The sequence below is a fragment of the Drosophila subpulchrella genome, unplaced genomic scaffold (assembly GCF_014743375.2).
Source record: "Drosophila subpulchrella strain 33 F10 #4 breed RU33 unplaced genomic scaffold, RU_Dsub_v1.1 Primary Assembly Seq109, whole genome shotgun sequence".
Lineage (NCBI taxonomy): Eukaryota > Metazoa > Arthropoda > Insecta > Diptera > Drosophilidae > Drosophila > Drosophila subpulchrella.
Genome location: NW_023665451.1, coordinates 7,501 through 20,000, shown reverse-complemented (window position 1 = coordinate 20,000; position 12,500 = coordinate 7,501). Strand labels below are relative to the sequence as shown.

General features: G+C 32.8%; 2 non-coding genes across 2 annotated transcripts; both read left to right on the top strand.

Annotated features, from left to right (window-relative positions):
• Nucleotides 1-528: 528 nt before the first annotated feature.
• Nucleotides 529-707, top strand: LOC119558546. The gene has a single exon (XR_005220250.1). It is a non-coding gene; the product is annotated as a 5.8S ribosomal RNA (ribosomal RNA).
• Nucleotides 708-1,108: 401 nt separating this feature from the next.
• On the top strand, nucleotides 1,109-5,078 carry LOC119558540. Its single transcript, XR_005220247.1, has one exon. It is a non-coding gene; the product is annotated as a large subunit ribosomal RNA (ribosomal RNA).
• Nucleotides 5,079-12,500: the final 7,422 nt, after the last annotated feature.

The window sequence follows — 12,500 nt, the reverse complement described above, 5'->3', positions numbered from 1 at the left end:
AGCAAATCGAAATAATAATTGTAATAATAAATATATTATTGCATTAAATAAGAGATAAATAAATAAGCAAAAGCAAACAAATAACAAATTCGAACAAGCAAATCGAAATTATTAAATTTATTTAATATTATTATTATATTGTATATTAAATGCAATTAATTAATAAAACACTGTGTGTATATGGACCATAATATACACGCGTTGCGATATGTATTGTTCATCTCAGTTATGCGCATACATTGGATAATGCAACAACCTAAAATGTACAATGTTGTACCTGATTATTACAGGTTAATGTTTTATATAAATTTCAATATATATCGCTAAAAAAAAAGTATTAATACCGTAAATGCCATTTAAAAAATACTTGATATATTATTGGTTATATGAAACTAAGACATTTCGCAGCATTCGTTTTAGGTATAAAAATCAATTTATTGAAGGAATTGATATATGCCAGTAAAATGGTGTATTTTTAATTTCTTTCAATAAAAACATATATGACAAAATTACCAAACCAATATATAAAACTCTAAGCGGTGGATCACTCGGCTCATGGGTCGATGAAGAACGCAGCAAACTGTGCGTCATCGTGTGAACTGCAGGACACATGAACATCGACATTTTGAACGCATATCGCAGTCCATGCTGTTATGTACTTTAATTAATTTTATAGTGCTGCTTGGACTACATATGGTTGAGGGTTGTAAGACTATGCTAATTAAGTTGTTTATATAAATTTTATAATGAAATTTTATAAGCATATGGTATATTATTGGATAATAATAATTTAATTATTATATTATTCATAATATTAACAAATATATGAAAAACATTATCTCACATTAGTAAATAATTTGAATGTGAAAAACGAAGAGAAATATTTTCTTTTTCAATCAAATAATACTGAGAAATGTCTAGCATAAAAAATTTATCTAGAATTGTCTCTTATTAAAGATTAGTAAATAGAAAGCCGTTGACAATATTATTATTCTTCGTTGATTCGTTAGACCAAACAAATGCCATACAAATATATAAAATATATAACGAATTTAATAAAATGTTTTATCATTATATATAAAGAATTAATTGCAAAAAAAGTTATACACAACCTCAACTCATATGGGACTACCCCCTGAATTTAAGCATATTAATTAGGGGAGGAAAAGAAACTAACCAGGATTTTCTTAGTAGCGGCGAGCGAAAAGAAATCAGTTCAGCACTAAGTCACTTTGTCTATATGGCAAATGTGAGATGCAGTGTATGGAGCGTCAATATTCTAGTATGAGAAATTAACGATTTAAGTCCTTCTTAAATGAGGCCATTTACCCATAGAGGGTGCCAGGCCCGTATAACGTTAATGATTACTAGATGATGTTTCCAAAGAGTCGTGTTGCTTGATAGTGCAGCACTAAGTGGGTGGTAAACTCCATCTAAAACTAAATATAACCATGAGACCGATAGTAAACAAGTACCGTGAGGGAAAGTTGAAAAGAACTCTGAATAGAGAGTTAAACAGTACGTGAAACTGCTTAGAGGTTAAGCCCGATGAACCTGAATATCCGTTATGGAAAATTCATCATTAAAATTGTAATATTTAAACAATATTATGATAATAGTGTGCATTTTTTCCATATAAGGACATTGTAATCTATTAGCATACAAAATTTATCATAAAATATAACTTATAGTTTATTCAAATTAATTTGCTTGCATTTTAACACAGAATAAATGTTATTAATTTGATAAAGTGCTGATAGATTTATATGAATACAGTGCGTTAATTTTTCGGAATTATATAATGGCATAATTATCATTGATTTTTGTGTTTATTATATGCACTTGTATGATTAACAATGCGAAAGATTCAGGATACCTTCGGGACCCGTCTTGAAACACGGACCAAGGAGTCTAACATATGTGCAAGTTATTGGGATATAAACCTAATAGCGTAATTAACTTGACTAATAATGGGATTAGTTTTTTAACTATTTATAGCTAATTAACACAATCCCGGGGCGTTCTATATAGTTATGTATAATGATATTTATATTATTTATGCCTCTAACTGGAACGTACCTTGAGCATATATGCTGTGACCCGAAAGATGGTGAACTATACTTGATCAGGTTGAAGTCAGGGGAAACCCTGATGGAAGACCGAAACAGTTCTGACGTGCAAATCGATTGTCAGAATTGAGTATAGGGGCGAAAGACCAATCGAACCATCTAGTAGCTGGTTCCTTCCGAAGTTTCCCTCAGGATAGCTGGTGCATTTTAATGTTATATAAAATAATCTTATCTGGTAAAGCGAATGATTAGAGGCCTTAGGGTCGAAACGATCTTAACCTATTCTCAAACTTTAAATGGGTAAGAACCTTAACTTTCTTGATATGAAGTTCAAGGTTATGATATAATGTGCCCAGTGGGCCACTTTTGGTAAGCAGAACTGGCGCTGTGGGATGAACCAAACGTAATGTTACGGTGCCCAAATTAACAACTCATGCAGATACCATGAAAGGCGTTGGTTGCTTAAAACAGCAGGACGGTGATCATGGAAGTCGAAATCCGCTAAGGAGTGTGTAACAACTCACCTGCCGAAGCAACTAGCCCTTAAAATGGATGGCGCTTAAGTTGTATACCTATACATTACCGCTAAAGTAGATGATTTATATTACTTGTGATATAAATTTTGAAACTTTAGTGAGTAGGAAGGTACAATGGTATGCGTAGAAGTGTTTGGCGTAAGCCTGCATGGAGCTGCCATTGGTACAGATCTTGGTGGTAGTAGCAAATAATCGAATGAGACCTTGGAGGACTGAAGTGGAGAAGGGTTTCGTGTGAACAGTGGTTGATCACGAGTTAGTCGGTCCTAAGTTCAAGGCGAAAGCCGAAAATTTTCAAGTAAAACACAAATGCCATACAAATATAATTATATTATATAAATCAAGCTAATTAATATACTTGAATAATTTTGAACGAAAGGGAATACGGTTCCAATTCCGTAACCTGTTGAGTATCCGTTTGTTATTAAATATGGGCCTCGTGCTCATCCTGGCAACAGGAACGACCATAAAGAAGCCGTCGAGAGATATCGGAAGAGTTTTCTTTTCTGTTTTATAGCCGTACTACCATGGAAGTCTTTCGCAGAGAGATATGGTAGATGGGCTAGAAGAGCATGACATATACTGTTGTGTCGATATTTTCTCCTCGGACCTTGAAAATTTATGGTGGGGACACGCAAACTTCTCAACAGGCCGTACCAATATCCGCAGCTGGTCTCCAAGGTGAAGAGTCTCTAGTCGATAGAATAATGTAGGTAAGGGAAGTCGGCAAATTAGATCCGTAACTTCGGGATAAGGATTGGCTCTGAAGATTGAGATAGTCGGGCTTGATTGGGAAACAATAACATGGTTTATGTGCTCGTTCTGGGTAAATAGAGTGTCTGGCATTTATGTTGGTCACTTGTTCCCCGGATAGTTTAGTTACGTAGCCAATTGTGGAACTTTCTTGCTAAAATTTTTAAGAATACTAATTGGGTTAAACCAATTAGTTCTTATTAATTATAACGATTATCAATTAACAATCAATTCAGAACTGGCACGGACTTGGGGAATCCGACTGTCTAATTAAAACAAAGCATTGTGATGGCCCTAGCGGGTGTTGACACAATGTGATTTCTGCCCAGTGCTCTGAATGTCAAAGTGAAGAAATTCAAGTAAGCGCGGGTCAACGGCGGGAGTAACTATGACTCTCTTAAGGTAGCCAAATGCCTCGTCATCTAATTAGTGACGCGCATGAATGGATTAACGAGATTCCTACTGTCCCTATCTACTATCTAGCGAAACCACAGCCAAGGGAACGGGCTTGGAATAATTAGCGGGGAAAGAAGACCCTTTTGAGCTTGACTCTAATCTGGCAGTGTAAGGAGACATAAGAGGTGTAGAATAAGTGGGAGATATTAGACTTCGTTTGGTATCGCCAATGAAATACCACTACTCTTATTGTTTCCTTACTTACTTGATTAAATGGAACGTGTATCATTTCCTAGCCATTATACGGATATATTTATTATATCTTATGGTATTGGGTTTTGATGCAAGCTTCTTGATCAAAGTATCACGAGTTTGTTATATAATCGCAAACAAATTCTTTAATAAAACGGTGCATTTATGTATTTTTGATTTGAAAATTTGGTATAACTCCAATTACTCAGGTATGATCCAATTCAAGGACATTGCCAGGTAGGGAGTTTGACTGGGGCGGTACATCTCTCAAATAATAACGGAGGTGTCCCAAGGCCAGCTCAGTGCGGACAGAAACCACACATAGAGCAAAAGGGCAAATGCTGACTTGATCTCGGTGTTCAGTACACACAGGGACAGCAAAAGCTCGGCCTATCGATCCTTTTGGTTTAAAGAGTTTTTAACAAGAGGTGTCAGAAAAGTTACCATAGGGATAACTGGCTTGTGGCGGCCAAGCGTTCATAGCGACGTCGCTTTTTGATCCTTCGATGTCGGCTCTTCCTATCATTGTGAAGCAAAATTCACCAAGCGTTGGATTGTTCACCCATGCAAGGGAACGTGAGCTGGGTTTAGACCGTCGTGAGACAGGTTAGTTTTACCCTACTAATGACAAAACGTTGTTGCGACAGCATTCCTGCGTAGTACGAGAGGAACCGCAGGTACGGACCAATGGCACAATACTTGTTCGAGCGAACAGTGGTATGACGCTACGTCCGTTGGATTATGCCTGAACGCCTCTAAGGTCGTATCCGTGCTGGACTGCAATGATAAATAAGGGGCAATTTGCATTGTATGGCTTCTAAACCATTTAAAGTTTATAATTTACTTTATAAACGACAATGGATGTGATGCCAATGTAATTTGTAACATAGTAAATTGGGAGGATCTTTGATCACCTGATGCCGCGCTAGTTACATATAAAAGCATTATTTAATACAATGACAAAGCCTAGAATCAATTGTAAACGACTTTTGTAACAGGCAAGGTGTTGTAAGTGGTTGAGCAGCTGCCATACTGCGATCCACTGAAGCTTATCCTTTGCTTGATGATTCGATAATAAAGATGTTGCAAGCGGGCATAATCATTATGCTTGCTTGCAGCATCGCACGCCACTTTGTTTGTGGTGTGTAAGGTAGGGAAGAAGAAATATAAAAGACCTAAATTGGAAACATCAATATATAAGTAAATATTGAACAAACAAAATGTATCGTCCATCTTATTAGTGACGCGATGATAAAGTGGCAAACATATTCCATGTATAAATATTCCTATGGTATTAAAATTCAAGTAAAGAGGACATATATAAAAGTTTGTATATATGGTTCATTCAATGGTAGCAGCGGTTGGTTGGTTGGTGTCTGCTCCTCTTATTGTTCAAAACTTATGTTATGGTAGCAAGTCTATATCGTCATATTATTAGTGACGCGAAAAAGTAGTGGCAAAACATATTCCATGTATAAATAAATATTCCTATGGTATTGAAATTCAAGTAAAGAGGCCATTCAAGTAAAGAGGACTTATATAAATATAAGTATATATAATGGTAGCAGCGCGGTTGGTTGGTTGGTGTGTCTGCTCCTCTTATTGTTCAAAACTTATGTTATGGTAGCAAGACTGTATCGTCATATTATTAGTGACGCGAAAAAGTAGTGGCAAAACATATTCCATGTATAAATATTCCTATGGTATTGAAATTCAACTAAAGAGGACATATAAAATTACTATCAATGGTAGCAGTGGTTGGTTGGTTGGTGGTTGGTTGGCGGCTGCTCCTATTATTGTTCAAGACTTATGTTATGGTAGCAAGTCTGTATCGTCATATTAATTATTAGTGACGCGAAAAAGTAGTGGAAATCATATTCCATGTATAAATAGATTCCTATGGTAATGAAATTTTCAAGTAAAGAGAGGACCATTCAAGTAAGAGGACATATAAAAAGTAAGTATATGTTCCTCCAATGGTAGCAGTGGTTGGTTGGTTGGCGGCTGATCCTCTTATTGTTCAAAACTTATTTTATCAATATGAGTTTGGCAATACAATAAAGAAGACCAATCTAATCCATATAAAACTAAATGTATTATATGGATATGCTTAGGAAACCCATATATTCATAAAAAAAAATTATGTATAGAAAATTATACATATATCTTTTATATAAATGAATCGTATGGATATCGCCTTATGGTAGGTATAATAACTTTTTAAGGCATAATAATGTATAATATAGAAAATATACATTGAAATATAAATGCATTTTTATAGATATGGCGGCATATAAGTGCCATATACACAAGAATAAATAATAGAATTTACCAATATATAATTAAAATGAGATATATAAACCTAGTGAGGGGCTGCACTAGTATATGAATCGTATGGATATGGCTTATAGGTATAATACCTATAAGGCATAATAATGTATAATATAATAAATATAAATTAAGATATGAATGAATTATATAAATATGGCATAGAAATGCCATATACATACATAAGAATAAATGGTAGAATTTACCCATATATCACTGAAACACGATATATAAACCTAATGATAGCTGGCACTAGTACTGTAAACATGCACGCAATAGTGCGTGGGGTAAAAAACTACTATAGGGAGGTGGTCGTTGGCGGGCCCCTCCTCGTATTGGTCAAAACTTATGTTATGCATATGAATTTGTCAATACTATATAGAACGCCAAGCATATCCATATAAACTATGGATATGCATAGAAATCCATACAAAAGTAAAAAAAAATTATGTATAGAAAAATATACATATATTTATATAAGTGAATCGTATGGATATGGCTTATAGGTATAATACCTATAAGGCATAATAATGTATAACAAGTAAATATACATTGAAATGTGAATGCATTGTATGGATATGGCATATAAATGCCATATATATAGAAATAAATTGTATATCAATGATATAACAATTATAAACCTAGTGAGGGGCGGCACTAGTGAATGAATCGTATGGATATGGCTTATAGGTATAATACCTATAAGGCATAATAATGTATAATATAATAAATATACATTAAGATATGAATGGATTGTATAAATATGGCATAGAAATGCCATATACATAAGAATAAATGGTAGAATTTACCCATATATCACTGAAACACGATATATAAACCTAGTGATAGCTGGCACTAGTACTGTAAACAGGCACGCAATAGTGCGTGGGGTAAAAAACTACTATAGGGAGGTGGTCGTTGGCGGGCCCCTCCTCGTATTGGTCAAAACTTATGTTATGCATATGAATTTGTCAATACTATATAGAACGCCAAGCATATCCATATAAACTATGGATATGCATAGAAATCCATACAAAAGTAAAAAAAAATTATGTATAGAAAAATATACATATATTTATATAAGTGAATCGTATGGATATGGCTTATAGGTATAATACCTATAAGGCATAATAATGTATAACAAGTAAATATACATTGAAATGTGAATGCATTGTATGGATATGGCATATAAATGCCATATATATAGAAATAAATTGTATATCAATGATATAACAATTATAAACCTAGTGAGGGGCGGCACTAGTGAATGAATCGTATGGATATGGCTTATAGGTATAATACCTATAAGGCATAATAATGTATAATATAATAAATATACATTAAGATATGAATGGATTGTATAAATATGGCATAGAAATGCCATATACATAAGAATAAATGGTAGAATTTACCCATATATCACTGAAACACGATATATAAACCTAGTGATAGCTGGCACTAGTACTGTAAACAGGCACGCAATAGTGCGTGGGGTAAAAAACTACTATAGGGAGGTGGTCGTTGGCGGGCCCCTCCTCGTATTGGTCAAAACTTATGTTATGCATATGAATTTGTCAATACTATATAGAACGCCAAGCATATCCATATAAACTATGGATATGCATAGAAAACCATACAAAAGTAAAAAAAAATTATGTATAGAAAAATATACATATATTTATATAAGTGAATCGTATGGATATGGCTTATAGGTATAATACCTATAAGGCATAATAATGTATAACAAGTAAATATACATTGAAATGTGAATGCATTGTATGGATATGGCATATAAATGCCATATATATAGAAATAAATTGTATATCAATGATATAACAATTATAAACCTAGTGAGGGGCGGCACTAGTGAATGAATCGTATGGATATGGCTTATAGGTATAATACCTATAAGGCATAATAATGTATAATATAATAAATATACATTAAGATATGAATGGATTGTATAAATATGGCATAGAAATGCCATATACATAAGAATAAATGGTAGAATTTACCCATATATCACTGAAACACGATATATAAACCTAGTGATAGCTGGCACTAGTACTGTAAACAGGCACGCAATAGTGCGTGGGGTAAAAAACTACTATAGGGAGGTGGTCGTTGGCGGGCCCCTCCTCGTATTGGTCAAAACTTATGTTATGCATATGAATTTGTCAATACTATATAGAACGCCAAGCATATCCATATAAACTATGGATATGCATAGAAAATCCATACAAAAGTAAAAAAAAATTATGTATAGAAAAATATACATATATTTATATAAGTGAATCGTATGGATATGGCTTATAGGTATAATACCTATAAGGCATAATAATGTATAACAAGTAAATATACATTGAAATGTGAATGCATTGTATGGATATGGCATATAAATGCCATATATATAGAAATAAATTGTATATCAATGATATAACAATTATAAACCTAGTGAGGGGCGGCACTAGTGAATGAATCGTATGGATATGGCTTATAGGTATAATACCTATAAGGCATAATAATGTATAATATAATAAATATACATTAAGATATGAATGGATTGTATAAATATGGCATAGAAATGCCATATACATAAGAATAAATGGTAGAATTTACCCATATATCACTGAAACACGATATATAAACCTAGTGATAGCTGGCACTAGTACTGTAAACAGGCACGCAATAGTGCGTGGGGTAAAAAACTACTATAGGGAGGTGGTCGTTGGCGGGCCCCTCCTCGTATTGGTCAAAACTTATGTTATGCATATGAATTTGTCAATACTATATAGAACGCCAAGCATATCCATATAAACTATGGATATGCATAGAAATCCATACAAAAGTAAAAAAAAATTATGTATAGAAAAATATACATATATTTATATAAGTGAATCGTATGGATATGGCTTATAGGTATAATACCTATAAGGCATAATAATGTATAACAAGTAAATATACATTGAAATGTGAATGCATTGTATGGATATGGCATATAAATGCCATATATATAGAAATAAATTGTATATCAATGATATAACAATTATAAACCTAGTGAGGGGCGGCACTAGTGAATGAATCGTATGGATATGGCTTATAGGTATAATACCTATAAGGCATAATAATGTATAATATAATAAATATACATTAAGATATGAATGGATTGTATAAATATGGCATAGAAATGCCATATACATAAGAATAAATGGTAGAATTTACCCATATATCACTGAAACACGATATATAAACCTAGTGATAGCTGGCACTAGTACTGTAAACAGGCACGCAATAGTGCGTGGGGTAAAAAACTACTATAGGGAGGTGGTCGTTGGCGGGCCCCTCCTCGTATTGGTCAAAACTTATGTTATGCATATGAATTTGTCAATACTATATAGAACGCCAAGCATATCCATATAAACTATGGATATGCATAGAAAACCATACAAAAGTAAAAAAAAATTATGTATAGAAAAATATACATATATTTATATAAGTGAATCGTATGGATATGGCTTATAGGTATAATACCTATAAGGCATAATAATGTATAACAAGTAAATATACATTGAAATGTGAATGCATTGTATGGATATGGCATATAAATGCCATATATATAGAAATAAATTGTATATCAATGATATAACAATTATAAACCTAGTGAGGGGCGGCACTAGTGAATGAATCGTATGGATATGGCTTATAGGTATAATACCTATAAGGCATAATAATGTATAATATAATAAATATACATTAAGATATGAATGGATTGTATAAATATGGCATAGAAATGCCATATACATAAGAATAAATGGTAGAATTTACCCATATATCACTGAAACACGATATATAAACCTAGTGATAGCTGGCACTAGTACTGTAAACAGGCACGCAATAGTGCGTGGGGTAAAAAACTACTATAGGGAGGTGGTCGTTGGCGGGCCCCTCCTCGTATTGGTCAAAACTTATGTTATGCATATGAATTTGTCAATACTATATAGAACGCCAAGCATATCCATATAAACTATGGATATGCATAGAAAACCATACAAAAGTAAAAAAAAATTATGTATAGAAAAATATACATATATTTATATAAGTGAATCGTATGGATATGGCTTATAGGTATAATACCTATAAGGCATAATAATGTATAACAAGTAAATATACATTGAAATGTGAATGCATTGTATGGATATGGCATATAAATGCCATATATATAGAAATAAATTGTATATCAATGATATAACAATTATAAACCTAGTGAGGGGCGGCACTAGTGAATGAATCGTATGGATATGGCTTATAGGTATAATACCTATAAGGCATAATAATGTATAATATAATAAATATACATTAAGATATGAATGGATTGTATAAATATGGCATAGAAATGCCATATACATAAGAATAAATGGTAGAATTTACCCATATATCACTGAAACACGATATATAAACCTAGTGATAGCTGGCACTAGTACTGTAAACAGGCACGCAATAGTGCGTGGGGTAAAAAACTACTATAGGGAGGTGGTCGTTGGCGGGCCCCTCCTCGTATTGGTCAAAACTTATGTTATGCATATGAATTTGTCAATACTATATAGAACGCCAAGCATATCCATATAAACTATGGATATGCATAGAAATCCATACAAAAGTAAAAAAAAATTATGTATAGAAAAAAATATACATATATTTATATAAGTGAATCGTATGGATATGGCTTATAGGTATAATACCTATAAGGCATAATAATGTATAACAAGTAAATATACATTGAAATGTGAATGCATTGTATGGATATGGCATATAAATGCCATATATATAGAAATAAATTGTATATCAATGATATAACAATTATAAACCTAGTGAGGGGCGGCACTAGTGAATGAATCGTATGGATATGGCTTATAGGTATAATACCTATAAGGCATAATAATGTATAATATAATAAATATACATTAAGATATGAATGGATTGTATAAATATGGCATAGAAATGCCATATACATAAGAATAAATGGTAGAATTTACCCATATATCACTGAAACACGATATATAAACCTAGTGATAGCTGGCACTAGTACTGTAAACAGGCACGCAATAGTGCGTGGGGTAAAAAACTACTATAGGGAGGTGGTCGTTGGCGGGCCCCTCCTCGTATTGGTCAAAACTTATGTTATGCATATGAATTTGTCAATACTATATAGAACGCCAAGCATATCCATATAAACTATGGATATGCATAGAAATCCATACAAAAATAAAAAAAAATTATGTATAGAAAAATATACATATATTTATATAAGTGAATCGTATGGATATGGCTTATAGGTATAATACCTATAAGGCATAATAATGTATAACAAGTAAATATACATTGAAATGTGAATGCATTGTATGGATATGGCATATAAATGCCATATATATAGAAATAAATTGTATATCAATGATATAACAATTATAAACCTAGTGAGGGGCGGCACTAGTGAATGAATCGTATGGATATGGCTTATAGGTATAATACCTATAAGGCATAATAATGTATAATATAATAAATATACATTAAGATATGAATGGATTGTATAAATATGGCATAGAAATGCCATATACATAAGAATAAATGGTAGAATTTACCCATATATCACTGAAACATGATATATAAACCTAGTGATAGCTGGCACTAGTACTGTAAACAGGCACGCAGTAGTGCGTGGGGTAAAAAACTACTATAGGGAGGTGGTCGTTGGCGGGCCCCTCCTCGTATTGGTCAAAACTTATGTTATGCGTAAACATATGATTTTGTCAATACTATAAAGAAAACTTGTTTTGTACATACAAAACTAAATGAATTATATGGATATTGAAAAATAAATGGCATTATATCCATATAATGAAAATATACTTGTATTCTCTTATTATAAGAGAGAATACCGTATAGTTGGTTGGCAAAGACAATTGAAAATACCCGAATTGCAGATGATGGGTTCAAAAACTACTATAGGGTGGTGTAGCAAATAATATGAAGATGATATATCCATATAATGGATATACACTAGTATTCTCTTATTATAATAGAGAATACCATATAAATGGTTGGCAAAGACAATTGAAAATACCCGAATTGAAGTTGACGGGTTCAAAAACTATTATAGGGTGATGTAGCA